The sequence below is a fragment of the Ochotona princeps genome, chromosome 22, assembly GCF_030435755.1.
Source record: "Ochotona princeps isolate mOchPri1 chromosome 22, mOchPri1.hap1, whole genome shotgun sequence".
Taxonomy (NCBI): Eukaryota; Metazoa; Chordata; class Mammalia; order Lagomorpha; family Ochotonidae; genus Ochotona; species Ochotona princeps.
In genome coordinates this window covers 18,106,813-18,121,542 of record NC_080853.1, presented here as the reverse complement: position 1 = coordinate 18,121,542, position 14,730 = coordinate 18,106,813, and the positions used below count along the sequence as shown (strand labels likewise).

The 14,730-nt window shown below is 44.2% G+C and overlaps 1 protein-coding gene across 3 annotated transcripts in view; it reads left to right on the top strand.

The window, feature by feature from the left end:
• The window catches only part of RALY (RALY heterogeneous nuclear ribonucleoprotein), a 79,752-nt gene that overhangs the window by 37,358 nt on the left and 27,664 nt on the right, over window positions 1-14,730 (top strand). For all 3 annotated transcript variants that reach the window (XM_058679762.1, XM_058679760.1, XM_058679759.1), the window contains one exon: window positions 3,798-3,870. The gene's annotated coding sequence lies outside the window, so the exon portion shown is untranslated. The remainder of the gene's footprint in view (window positions 1-3,797; window positions 3,871-14,730) is intronic.

Genomic DNA, 14,730 nt, shown 5'->3' with positions numbered 1-14,730 from the left:
TTACTTTTATTGGAAAGTCAGATATACAGAGAGAACGAGAGACAGAGAGGAAGATCTACCATCTGTTGATTCACTCAACAAGTGGTCACAATGGCCAGAGCTGCGCTGATCTGAAGCCAAAGCCCAAAGTCTCTTCTGGATCTCCCTTGCAGGTACAGGGTCCCAAGGCTTTGGGCCGTCCTCAGCTGCTTTCCCAGGCTACAAACAGGGAGCTGATGGGAAGTGAGGCTGCCAGGATTAGAACCGGTGTCCATATGGGATCCCAGCATGTTCAAGGAGAGGACTTTAGCCAATAGGCTACCTTGCTGGGCCCCAGAAGGGAACTTTTTAAAGAAATATAGGAAACCAAGACAGAGGATAAGGACCTTGCCTAAGGTAATAAAGCTGGTGATGAGAGCTGGGATTCAAACACTGGTGTTTCTGATTCTAGAGCCTGAACTAAATTGCTCAATCCTGCCTTTCTGTTATTTCCACTGATCAATGTGTGATGTACAATAGTTCTTAGTTCCTCTCTGCTTGGCACCTGTTGGGATTTGTGCACATGTAATTTTGGAGCTCTTTCTAGCCTCAATTGGTGCCCGACAGTCCTGATGGAGGCACACAGTGATGATGTGTCTACCACAACTCTTCCCTGTTCTTTCACTTAGAACAGATCCCTTTAACTGAAAAAGTTGTGCAGCCTACTTACAAGAATGTATTTATTTGAAAGGCGACGTGACAGAGAGGGAGGAAGAGCTTCCGTCGGCGGATTCACTGAAGTTTTACAAATGTCCACAATATCTTGGTCCAGGCTGGACCAGGCCATAGCTAGGAGTATCAGACCACGGCAGGAATCCAAGCACTTTGGGCCACCATGTGCTGCCTGACAGGTCCAGCAGGAAGCTGGATCTGAAGTGAACTGAGCCTGATCCCAGGCACTCCATGGGGAAGCGGGAGTCCTAAGCAGCTTGGCTCGCTGCCACACAGCTCTCTCCCCAGCCCACTGCTTGTTTCCTCCCTCCCTCCTTCCTTCCCTCTCTCTCTCCCCCCAACTGCCGTCTCTGTCTCTCTTTGCTGGAGGAGACCTTTGTAGGAGTCCTTTCTGTAGAGAGGTTTTCACCACTGGAAAGGCACCCCCTGCCATTTTTTTTTTTTAAAGATTTATTTTATTTTTATTAAAGTCAGATATACTGAGAGGAGGAGGAGAGAGGAGAGGAGAGATAGAGAGGAGGAGAGATAGAGAGGAAGTGGAGCTGCCGGGATTAGAACCAGCAGCCATATGGGATCAAGGCGAGGACCTTAGCCACTAGGCCACGCTGCCGAGCCCCCCCTGCCATTTTTTAGAGGTCATTCCCTCTCGCCTTCTTTACTGTTTCCTGTCAAGCTAATCATGGATTTAAACATTTTTTTCTCAGTCTTGTTAGATCCTTCAGAAGAACAGTTCTGGGCCCAGTGCAGTGGCCTAGCAGCTAAAGTCCTCACCTTGAATGCCCCTGGATCCCATATGGGCGCCGGTTCTAATCCCGGTAGCTCCACTTCCCATCCAGCTCTCTGCTTGTGGCCTGGGAAAGCAGTTGAGGACGGCCCAATGCATTGGGACTCTGCACCCGCGTGGGAGACCTGGAAGAGGTTCCAGGTTCCAGGCTTCGGATCAGCACAGCACCGACCATTGCACTCACTTGGGGAGTGAATCATCGGACGGAAGATCTTCCTCTCTGTCTCTCCTCCTCTCTGTATATCTGGCTGTAATAAAATGAATAAATCTTTAAAAAAAAAAAAAAGAACAGTTCTTACCACTTGTTACTTGACAGATCCAGAAACAAAGGTCCTGGATGGTGAAGTGATTTATTCAGGGTTACTTAGTGAATCTGTGTCAGAGTTGGAACTAGTCTTTAGGTTTTATGACTTTATTTTTAAAGGATTTAATTATTTTTATTGGAAAGGCAGCTATATATAGAGAAGGAGAGACAGAGAAAGATCTCCAGCCACAATGGCTGGAGCTGAGCAGATCCAAAGCCAGGAGTTTCTTCCAGGTATCCCACATGAGAGCAGGGTCCCAACTCTTTGGGAGGTGGATGGAAAGTTGAGCAGCTGGAACACAAACTGATGCCCACAAGGATCCTGGTGCGTGAAAGGCAAGGCTTTAGTTACTAGGCTATTGCACCAGGCCCATCAGTTTTCTCTTAACTCATTGTTTTTTTACTTACTTAGTAAGAGATGTGTGTATTGTGTACAGATCAAACCTAGAGAGTGTGGAGTGGTAGGATCTCAAGAGTTCTAAAGGGACCTTGTTAGATACTGTCTAGTGGTCTTAGTTGTCCTTTGCAGGAAGTAGATATAATCCTACCAGGAACTGCAAGGAAGCTGAAAGTAAGAATATTCTAAATCCATCCCTGTATTCTTCCACAGCTCCTCCCTCAGAGCTCTGCATGCAGCAACGCCAGAGTCAGGGACTTGTTTTTGTTTTTGTATTTTTTAAAAAAGATTTATTTATTTATTTTTATTACAAAGTCAGATATACAGAGAGGAGGAGAGACAGGAAGATCTTCCATCCGATGTTTCACTCCCCAAGTGAGCCACAACGGCCGGTGCTGCACTGATCTGGAGCCAGGAACCAGGAACCTCTTCCGGGTCTCCCACGCGGGTGCAGTGTCCCAAAGCTCTGGGCCGTCCTCAACTGCTTTCCCAGGCCACAAGCAGGGAGCTGGATGGGAAGTGGAGCTACCGGGATTAGAACCAGCGCTCATATGGGATCCCGGGGCTTTCAAGGCGAGGACTTTAGCCGCCAGGCCACTGCACCGGGCCCTGTTTTTGTATTTTAATTGAGAGGCAAAGAGCAAGAGGGACTGACAGAATTCCCATCTACTAGTGCATTTCTGCAAATGTTCACGTTAGCCAGGGCTGGGCCAGGTCAAACTAGGAGCTGGGCATTCAGTCTGAGTCTCCTTGTGAGTCACCCAGTTATGTGAGCCATCAGCTGCTCCCGGAGTGCATTATCAAGAAACTGGAATCAGGAGAAAACCCAGACAGGAGAATCTTAGCTCCCCCGCCCCCCTGTGTGCGGGAAAAGCAGTGTAGGGTGGCCCAAAGCCTTGAGACCCAACACTTGCTTGGGAGAGCCAGAAGAAGCTCTCGGCTCCTGACTTTGGATTGATTCAGCTCCTGCTTTTGCGGGGAGACAAAAAAGAAAAAAAAGGCTGCCCTAGGATATATTTCTGGACTGAGTAGATGGACGACTCCTGTATGTATTGATTGTTTTGGGGCTGACGGGAAGAGCTGTTAGAGACCTAGTTGAAAGTCGCCTCTCTCACTCATCCTGACTTATTATTATATTGAGTCACGCAAAATATGTGTATTGGCAGGAGGGATTTTGCAGCACTCTGAGGCTCAGAATCGGAACAGAGATTTTGGTACTAGGCTTTTGTTATCTGAAGACAGTAGGAAGGACTCTATATAGAACACACGAAGAGGCCTTCGTTATGGTGGCGCTACTCACCTGTGGTGTAGGCATGTATAAACAAAGCTACGAGCAAGGGATGTTTCACAAAAGATGGAAGAGGCAAGACCAGGGGAGGGACCAGTACAACAATCTGTCCTGAATTATGCCAGTGGATTTGAAGGAATATTACAGTAGGGCAGGCAAGAGATAATGTGGATCTGAACCAAGAGGAGGTTGACAGTAGTACTTAGGGTTTTTTTTGCAAAACTTAAGCATTACTTAAAACAGTATACTTAATAACCTGTCTGTTTATAGGACAAAATGTATTTCATACTGCCCAATTCTGAGCAAGATCCCTGACAACTTCTCTCTGTTATAGGTGAGCCCATTTCCCAGAGGCAACTGCTGGAGAGCCTGGTAACCTGAAGGAAGAAGTAAACTCAGCCCTGGTGAGTGGGCAAATAGACAAACCCTGGGTAAGCTTTGACTGGACATTTAGTTAGGATATTATTTTTACTCTTAGTACAGGTAAATTACAGGTCATTGTAATCCATGTCTAAAAGATTAGCACAGGGAGCCTGATAGTACTGGAAAGAAGGTGGAAATTGTAGCTGCTACAAGGAGGTCTAGCATCATGGCCAGTGAATAACACAAAGTAGGCTTCTTCTTAGCTTATGCCAGTTGCTGTCTGATCGGGAGTCTCTTGGGGCCTGGCATCTGTGCCTGTTCTCCCAAAAGCTTTTTTAACATTTCACAGCTCTCAACTTCAATCTCTACTGTGACTTAACAAACCCATTGGTTAGCTTGAAGGAAATTTGTACCTTAATCCTGCAAAAAATGTGGTCATGAGTGCTGGTGAGGATGGGATGATGGAGTAAGGCTGTGTGAATGGGGAAATTCAGAAGACCATAGATGATTAAAAAAAGGGGCGGGGGGGAACCAGCACATGGGAAATTCACTGTGCTACAGGTCCCATTTAACCCAGACAGAATTTCTTCTGTACATGAGGAAGTTGAAGTTCAGAGCATTGAACCCTTACCCCCCAGGACTGGTACCAGCAATGCTTAAAGCTGATACTGGAATCCTGGTCCATTTAACTGCAAATGCCATCCTTGCCCCTGGATTGCCAGGGTTTCCTTGGGCTACTAATCTCCCTAAAACCCAAATCTCCTCCCCTTCTCTATTTTTCCCCTCCCCTTCCTCCTTCTTCCCTTTCCCTTCCCCTTTTTGACAGGAAGGAAGGAGAGTCAGTTATTTGAGGGGCTCAGCAGGGCAGGTAAGAGCTGATGGTCTCTTCTGATGGGGCTAAGAGGCTGAAAGATAGACAGACTCTTTCAGCAGGCAGAGGTCCAGGGACCTGTACCCAGAAGGCAAAGAAAGCATCTGTAACATGAGAACCCATAAACACTTGACCCAGCATGAGAGGGTCCTGGAGAACTAGATTGAGGTTGGGAAACCTGGGTGGTTTTTTTTTTTTGGTGGGGTGGGGTTCCAGAGAAGTAAGCGGTTGGCCCTCATTGACTCTCTTCCCGTGACCCAGAAAAACTACTTGATCCTTCTCAGCCTCTTAGGCTGGTCGTTTTCTTTTTTAATTTACTCTCCTGTATAAATTTTTCTTTTTGAAGCTATTCATTCATTATTCATTCAGTGAATAGTTATTGAGTGTCTGCCATATACCAGCCGCAATTTCCAGTGTTTGAGACATCATAGTGAATAAAATTGTTTCCTGTAGTTTATGTTCTAGTGTTAAGAAAGCAGATAAGTGAGTAAATCTGAAGAAAACACAGGATAAAAGGATAGTGAGAAATTGGGTTGTCAGAGAAGGCCTCTGAGGGGGGAAAAATGTGTAGAGGAATGTGCAGGGACTGAGGTGTTGATCTGTGGGTAGATCTCAGAGCAGACCATTACAGGCCTAGAGCTGAGCACATGTGAAACAGGAGTGTGCTGGCTGTGTCTCTACAGGTGAAATGAGCCAGGAGTGGGAGTAGAATATAGAGAAATTAAAGGGCAAACAGGGACCAGGTCCCATAGGGCTTTATTCTGCGTGAAATAGGACCCATTGGAGTTCTTAGTAGAGAAATGATGTAAGCTGGTATACCTTTTTGGAAAAAAAAAATCTCTGTCCAGTTATAACCTATGACCTCTTAGGTTGAATAGAATTGTTGAGAGAGTGGAAATCTTACCTTATTCCAAGAGTTAGTTAAGTATGGTTATTAGCTGTAGGATTTTTTTGTTTGTGGATGATTTTTTACCAGGCTGAGGAAGTTCTCTTTTCCTGGTTTTGAGAGGTTTTATTGTGTGTGGGTTAGATTTTGCTGATTCTATGAGTTTTATCCTTTATTCTACTAACATGGCATTACATTAACTGACTTTCCGATATTAAACCAACCTCACCTTCCTAGAATTAAATCCCATTCAGTTGCAGTATATTGGATTTGATTTGCTGTGTATTGATCCATAGTTGTCTTGGGATTTCCTTTTGTCTGGGTTTTGATATTAGAGTAATAGTGGCCTCGAAAGATGAGTGTTCTTTATTTTCTGGAAAAGCTCTGAAGAAGTCCTGCTGTTTCTTTAGATATTTGGTAGAATTCACCAGAGAAGGCATGTGTGCCCAAGCTTGCTTTGTTTAAAGTTTTTGTAGTAGTCACTTGCTTTTTATTTTATTTATTTATTTTTGTTACATGATAAATCTACTCGAATTTCCTAATTGAGTCAGTTTTTATTGCATTTGTCTTTCTAGGAATTTGGCCATGTTCAAGTTGTCTCATTTGTTAGCTGAAAGTCATAGTATAATCCTTGTCATTTCCTTTAGCATCAGTACTGATAATCTCCTTTTCGTTCTTGGGTTTGGTTAATTTGTGTCTTCTTGGTTAGTCTTGCTAAAGATTTTTTTTTTAATTTTGTTGCTCTTTTCAAAGAACCAACTTTGGTTTAATTGTTTTCCTTTTTTGTTTATTCTTGTATTAATCTATTATTTCCTAACTTTTGCTTGCTTTGGACTTAGCTTTATGTTTTCTAGTTCCTTACAGTGAGGTTTTTAAATAATTCGAGTGGCAGGAAGAGAGCTACAAAGAGACCCACCTGCTAGTTCACTTCCCAAATGCTCACAACAGCTGAGGTGGGCCAGGCTGAAACCAGGGGCTGGACTGCATAGAGGTCTCCCGCTTGGATGGGAGAGACTCACCACCCCGCTGCCTCCAAGGCTCATGGTAGCAGGAAGCTAGCATTGGGAGCAAAGCCAGGACTTGAGCCTAGGCACTCAGCTGTGAGATGTTAGGACAGATACCTGCTATGGGGATTGAATATTGAGTCACCGAGCAGCCCAAAACAAAATGTTCAGTCTCAACTAGACCATTAGGCTGTCAGCTTGCTCTTTCTGCTGTAGTCATCTTTGGAGAAGTCGCCAAAGCCTCAGTAGGCCTAATTCAGAAATAGTAGGGGAAGCAAATGGCTTACAATGTGCTTGTTTCAGCAGAGAGGACTACAGCTAGACTCAAAGCACTGGGTGGGCTGAAGCCTGCTTGCCCTGGCTAAGCATAGTCAGGCTTATGAGCTTCAAATAGGATTTTATTTGGATGGTGTGGAGGGAAGTCAGGTGACACATGGTGAGCCAAACCTCCACAGACTTCTGAGGAACGTTTTGCCTGATACAGGTGCCCACTGAGAGAAGTTAGGATGCCATTGGGAGCCTGGCTGAACCTCTGTTGCCCGTTACGACAGCAACTTTAAGTAGATGATGTGATTCCATTAAAGAAATGACTTAAAATTCGTATGTAACATTGAGTTAGGAATAGTTCTGAATAATTCCTGCGCTTGCTGGGCATTTATTTGTGGCCACTGGTATCTTCATCTATAAATAGGGAATAATAATGTCTACCCATCCTACTTTGATAAAAGCATATTTTAATGAAGTGCTATATAAAGTCTATTAGGCACTATAAAAATACTAAGAGTTATTAGTGTTGGTAATTCCAGCAACAGGGACTTGGGAGGGAGTCTCAGAAGGTCCAGGAGCACTAACAGTTACCGTTATGCTTCAAGTTTTGGGGATAAACATCTGACCAAAGGGAAATTGGCAGGTTAGAAAATTAGGCTCTTTGTCTTCCTGTATAATCATTTATGGAAAATTCTGTTGGGGGGAAATCTGAAGGAAGGCTGCCAGAGCAACTTGTGTAAGACGCAGCTGTCCCAGGGCTGGCACGATGGCTCAATTGGCTAATCTTCCACCTACAAGTGGTGGAACCCCATATGAGTGCCAGTTTGTGTCCTGGCTGCTCCACTTCTAGGAAAGCAATGGAGGGTGACCCAAAGCTTTCGGACGCAGCACCCAAGTGGGAGACTCAGAAGAAGCTCCTGGCTTAGGATCAGCTCAGTTCTGGTTGTTGGAGCCATCTGGGGAGTGAATCAATGGATAGAAACCAGTTCTTTCTCTCTCCTTCTCCTTCTCTGTAAATCTACCTTTCCAATAAAAATGCATACATCTTAAAAATAAATAGATAGATAGATAAATAAATGAGTAAATAAATGGAAGAAGCAGCTGTCCCTACTCACTTTCTACACTCTTTGGGCTCTCAAGTTGTATTTGTATCCCAACTTTTGCTTGGTGTTGAGGATTTCATTTATGAGAGAAGGCTGTTCAACAAACCAGGCTTTGTGTAGGCCTAGAGTATATAGGACGTTCTGGAAAGTACAGTTTTTGATTCTAGAAATGCCTTGGTCTGTCTGATCAAGTCTTCTCGTTCAGCACTGAGAGCGTGCAGCAAAGTAGAAAGCCTTTGGCAGCAGACTGTGAATTGAAATACCTTTCAGTACTAGCTTCACCTTTCTGGGCTGTGGTATCTGAAAGAAGGCAGCAATAATAGAGTGGACACATTGAGAATTATTTGTAGGACAGAGTGAAAAACTGAGGCTGAAGAGATGAAGCCACCCACTCAGGTTCAAGGCTGGTCAGGATCTAGTCTCTATGTCAAGGTCGGTTGTACCCATGTGCAGGTAGTGGCAAAGAGAGAAGCTGAAAGCGTGTCAGCTTTCTTAACATCTCTGCCAGCAACCTTCTTGCTTCCCCTGTGGCATGTGTCAGTAATACAGCCCGTACTTGTTTTAGACACAGATGATCTATAAGCACTCAGGTTTGATTGACTTTGGCTCATACAGGATCCAGACACACTCAGAATGGCACAACAGTCTCCAAATCAGCCCATTGCCATTGTCAACTGCTCACGGCTCTAATCTGTTCCCTGGGATTTGTTCCTAAGTTTTCCTTACCTGCCAAGTGATTTCAATCTTTTGCTAGTTTGCTTTTCTGTCTGAGGTTGAAGTAACATGTATTGTGTGCCAGATATTGTAGTCAGTACTTTAAATAGACTGTCTCCCTTAATCCTTGTAACTCATTCAGCTATTAATAGCTCCACTGGGGAACGGTGAGGCCCAGTAATGTACATGCATTCACTGGGGTCACACATTCAGGCTGTGGAAGAACTGGGGTTTGAACTCATATTCTTCCTACCCTGAAAACTGAGCTTCCTCCTGAGTACCTCTTGCCATAGCCTTTGAGGAGGGTAAGATGTTCATTAGGGTTCAGGAATAGGCCTTTGGCAGCCTGTATTTGGGGGGGGACTATCTTCTTGCCTTTAGATTGTAACTTTTCCCATTTCCACTCTGCCCCCCACAGACCAACTTCTGTAACCCAGGTGTGAAGTCCAGAAATTGAAGCAGCAAATGAGAGGCCATGTTTCTGTCTTTATTGTGGAGCAAAATCCTTAGTGAAAAGCCCATATCATTTTTAAAGTTTAATAAAGTATTTCAAATGCATACCTATGCATGTGTTTGTAGCTCTAAAGTACAGGGAAGGGGAGAAAGGGTTCGGTATGTCTCAGGCTTGATGAGGCTTCTCCGGGGACCTTGCTGGAGAGGAGATGTTCCTTAAGTAGGAATTTTGTACTAAAACTCTTTGAGCAAGTCCTATAGTCTGTACTCAATCTTGACTTGAAAATGATTTTTACCTCCAGAGATCGTTCTGTGGGGAAAACTGAAGGAAAATCTGCCTTTCTGTGGCTGAGCCAGGGGCTGGAGTCCACAACTTTCATCTTGATAAGTCCCGTGAGGTTTGAGTCCTCCCTGAGAGGCTCTAGTTTGGAGCCTACCCAGTCTTCACTTGGTAAAGGGGCAGGTACTTCTTTCCCAGTTCACACTAGGGACTTCTGATGAGACAGCTTCTGGTGATGTAGTTTTGGCAATAGGATAAGAGGAGGCTTTTTGTGTGTGTGTGTGTGTACATTTTTGTCTAGAATTCTTTGCCATAAAATCACGGAATTTTAGGATATTGGAGTGGGAAGAAACTTTAACTGATATTCATCGTGCAAACATAAAATTTGCAAAACAGAGCCTAGGAAAGCAGTTGAGGACGGCCCAAAGTCTTGGGACACCCTGCACCTGCATGGGAGGCCCAGAAGCTCCTGGCTCCTGGCTTTGGATTGGTTCAGCTCTGGCCATTGTGATCACATGGGGAGTGAACCAGTGGACAGAAGATCTTTCTCTTTCCTTTTCTTTATAAATCTGCCTTTCCAGTAAAAACAAGACCTTAAAAAAATGTGTAAAGATTAGGGCTGGTGTTGTAGCATGGTAGGTAAAGCCATTGCCTGCAATACCAGTACCTTTTGTGCGTGTTACACTGCTTCCTGCTTCTGCTCCTCCTTGCTGCTGTTGGCCTGGTAGGGACAGCAGATAATGGCCCAAATGCTTGGGCCCCTGACATCCAGATGGGGGACTCAGAAGGGACACCTGACTCACCCCTGGCCATTGTGGCCTCCTGGGGAGTGAAACAGTGGATGGAAGATTTGTGTCTCCCTCTCTCTCTACAGCTCTGGCTTTTAAGTAAAATGAACAAATCTTTAAAAAAAAAAAAAACTGTGAAACCATGAACAAGCTCTGATTCTTAGTTTCCTTGTTTTTAAACTGGAGATAATTTTTCTAATTCAGTGGATTAATGGTGTGAAAAGTATGTTATAACTAAAAAAAATGCCAAACCAGTTGTTATAAAGTTGTCTTTCCATCTTCTGACCAACTCAAGAGCCACATGGGACAGCTCAAGGTTGAAGTCCCCTAGCATAGGTAATTCCTCCATTGATTATAGGGGTTGTGTATAAAGTTTGTTTGCCTCTTTAAACTGACAGATGTTTGAGGAGACTCTGCACACATTTTTGCATCCCCATATCCAGTAACCCATACCCCAAAGATATCAAATACATGTTATCAGAATGATGACTAACACTGGTAGCAGAAACACATCTACAACAAAGATTCCTGATTCCAGGTCCAGCATTCTTTATTGTCGTGGAGAAAGTGACCCCAAACCTAATCAACATGACTTTAACCTCACGTCTTTTCCTCACTCATCCCATGCTAGTGGGTCCACCTTGCACTCCTGGAGAAAAATTTCTGGGCTCCGTGCGTACTGGTTTCTCACAACACTCTAGCTTATGTCTACTCAGCCTTCAGACTTGAGGACTTTTCTAATCTGTCAATACTATCTGAAATATTTCATAGAATCTTAGCACACAGATGGTATAAAAAGTGTTTGTTGACAATTGAATGAAGCATTTTGTCTGTACAAGTCTAGAGATGATACAGAGTAAATAATCCTGATATAGAAGGCAGGAAGGCTGAGTGATTCTAAAATTCTAGCTCTGTCATTAGAGTGGTGGTCCTGAGCAAGCCTCAGGCCCTCTCCAGGCTGTTTTGGTGAGCTTCCTTCTGTGAGTGGTCTCAGAAGGTCCTGCCAGCATGGACGGTTCTTCAGAGGCCAGCTGTACATCTGTAGTAATACAGTAGGCCCACCGCCTGTGAACCCCTAGCAGCATCAGGCACGCTGCACTCTGTTGTCAGCAACCTCCCAGCCTGTTGGTTTACTTAATTCCTCCTGATGAAGTGCCAAGAATAAATTGGAGGTGAGCAGCAGAGCATTTTAATGAGTGTACAGCCTAATGAATCTTTTCCTCCTTGTGTCAATTAGAATTTCAAAGCTAGGGTCCCCAAGGACCAATTTATTGGGAACAGAGAGAAGCCTTTTGTTCATCTGCTGCCTCAGCTACCTGCCCGATCTCTCTACGTCTGCATGTAACAGTCCTACTTGATTGAGCATGTCGCCTGGTGGGATAGAGCCTGGGAGGATGCTTGTTCACTACTTTTAAAATTTTTATTTTTAATATTCTTTATGTAGTTGAGAGAGAAACTACATCAGCTCCTGGGATTGGGAACGATCATTTGATGTCACCTTAGAGACCCCAGTGTGGGGAAGAGTGTTTTGAGGATGTTACTTGAGTGGTCTAGTAGTTCTAAGAATTTGCTGGTTTTGTTGTTTCAGGGTTGAGAAAAATCTTTTCAAGGTCTGTTGGTTGACAAAATCCACCTTAGTGCATTCACAGGCCCAGGAACATGCTGCAAAGGTTGGCCAGGAGAATTGTCCAACATGTTCTGCTTTCCTTCTGACACCCCATAGTCCGGTTACACCAGACTGCTTTCCCTTCTCTGAAACATGTATGTAAGCACTATGTTTTTGTTCTTTCTGGTCTCTTTGCCAAATACCTCATCTTGGAAGACCAACTCAACTATCACTTCTTCAAGCCTTCCTTGATCTCTCTCAAGTTAGTATATTCCCTTTTCTAACCTTCTAAAACATTGTTCATACTTCCTTTATAGTGATCAGCTCTGAAGTTACATGCTGTGCCTGCTCATCCTTCACCATTGACTATGGGTTCCTTGTGTGCAGCTCCTTTTGTCTGTAAGGACTTACTCCTGTGCCTGACGCAAACACTCACCAAACTGTATGTTAACATGACCCTACTTCCTGACCCTTGCTGGCCAAACTTAACAAGCAGTTCTTCCTTCACACTGTCCCAGAGTTGGTTTTCCTAATATACCTAACCCCTGATGTGAGCCCCTTGAGAAACAGCTTGAGGATAGGCTTGAAAAAGAAGCTGACAGAAAGGAGAAAATGTTTCTGCAGTTGCTCTCAGCTACGGAGCTACCTTTTCCAGCTTTCTGCTGCTGCGTCCTTGAAGGTAACAGTGATGGCTCAGGTGCCTGTGTTCCCAACCCCATGTGGGAGACCTGGATGGACTTTGAGTCTGCTGCATTTGGTTTGGCTGAGCCTGGGCTGTTGGACATATGGGAAGTAACCAATGGATAGACGAATTATTATTATTATTTTTAAAGATTTACTTATTTTTGTCACAACTCAGGTTTACAGAGAGGAGGAGAGACAAAGATCTGCTGTCCCAGAGCTGAGCCAGTCTGAAACCAGGAGCCAGGGACTTATTCCAGGTCTCCCATGAAAGTGCAGGGTCCCAAGACTTTGGGCCGTCCTCTGCTGTTTTCCCAGGCCACAGGCAGGGAGCTGCGAGTGAAGTGTAGTAGCCGTGACACGAACCCCTGCCCATATGGGATCCCAGTGTATGCAAGGTGAGGACTTTAACCACTAGGCTACTGTGCCAGGCCCAAGAAGAATTATTTTTTTATTGTTATTTATTTATTTATTTTTTCCCCTCTGTTTCTCTGCCTTTCAAGTAGTAAAAATAGACATTAAAAAAAAAAAAAAAAGCCTGATGTAGTACCCTAGCAGCTAAAGTCCTTGCTTTGCCCGCACCGGGTCTGTGCCCTGAGCAGAGAGGTGCCAGTCTGTATTGGTTTGGCTCTGGACATTTGTCATGTAGAGGTTCTGATCATTTTCAATGGATGTATACTGTGGAAAATTATGTAAAACATTAGAACAAAAAGATGATTGAGTAACCATTGTTAAAGTATGTTACGATTTTTTCTTGCACATCTTAGAGTCATCTCACATTTTTGGAGAATGGAATTTCTTTGATTTATTCATCAGGAATGATTAGGGCTCAAATATCTTATGGTTCTGGAAAGTTAGAGATCCATATATAAAAAACCTACAGGTGCACTTTTTTAAAGCAGAGACGATAAGTCCAAAGCTTACATATTCATTAGTATGCTAACCAATTCCAGGTCTATTTTAGCACATCTTACTTCAGCAATCCTTTTCCACTAGCAACCTAATTCTAGTTTCTTAGTTATTCTCTTTCTAGTTTCCACATTAGTGAGTTAAAATAAGACTTGAGACATGCTCACTGCATGCATGAGAATTACACCCTGACATCCACAAGCTTGCGTACCTCATAGGAACCAGATGTCAGGAGGCAAGAGAAGGCTGACACTCATGCAAAGGCTGCCAGTCACCTGTGGTCACTGACAGAAGCATAGGCTCAGCATTCTTAGAGGGTATCAGGCTGAAGGTCATGGCCTCTGTGGAGCACACTACTGCCCCCTGCTGGTCCAATTTTAAGTTCCGTTTGGTGTTCTTTTACAAACCCTGACAGTTTGGGGTAGATGTCTGCTGGGCTGTTCCTTGTAAGGCTGTGGGAAATCTAAGTTGCAGCTACTGAATTAACAGATTTTAATGAACAAGTGTAAGGATTATAAATCAAAATCCTCTGTATTTAATCAAATCCTCTATATAAATCAAAATCGCTGTATTTGGCCCAATAATAAACTGGAAAAGTAGTAAAATGGCAACCTTTCAATTGCCTGCCACTCCTTTCTCAGTCACTGGATTCGATGTGTGAATCCAAGGCTAACTGGAGAGAGAGAGTGGGTTATTTCAGGTCTCAACCATGTGGCTCTCTGAACGTGGCAGGCTCAGTGCCCATTTGCTTCCCTTGTACTATCTCAGCTGTTTTTTTACAGGCTTCTCATAGCAACTTGCAGGTGTAGACAGAGCCTGCTTTACAGACAGGGTAAGCTGAGGTCCACAGTAGCAGCACAGAACCCCACTGAATTTTTCATGCACAAACCAGGACTGCATATATGGCTCCCTGCACTGAGATGGTGCCCTAGTCCATAGACTGGCGATTCTTTTGATTAATTTTAGATGAAAAAGTTGTTGAAACTATTCCTATGCCAGACTTTACTGCAAAGAGAGCTCTAGCCTAGGGGCTGTGCCTTCCTAAGAACAGGGACTTTTGTTCTTTATGTCTTTGTCCACAACTGAAGCCTGGATCCAAGAATGCTTTGCTGCTGTTTCGGCCTTACTTTGCCACAAACTGGAGGGGGCAGTGGCCACAGGCAGTGAGGATGATGATAGTGTCAGCTCAGGAAAGCTGGAGTATATGCGTAGAGCCCTCTACCCACCTCCAGAATCGGGGCCTAGGTATTCCCATCCCAAAGCAAAGTGAAGGTGACCACCCTGGTTCCATTTCTGCTTGCACCCATCTCCTCTCTCCGTATAGTGTACTTACTGACCTTCT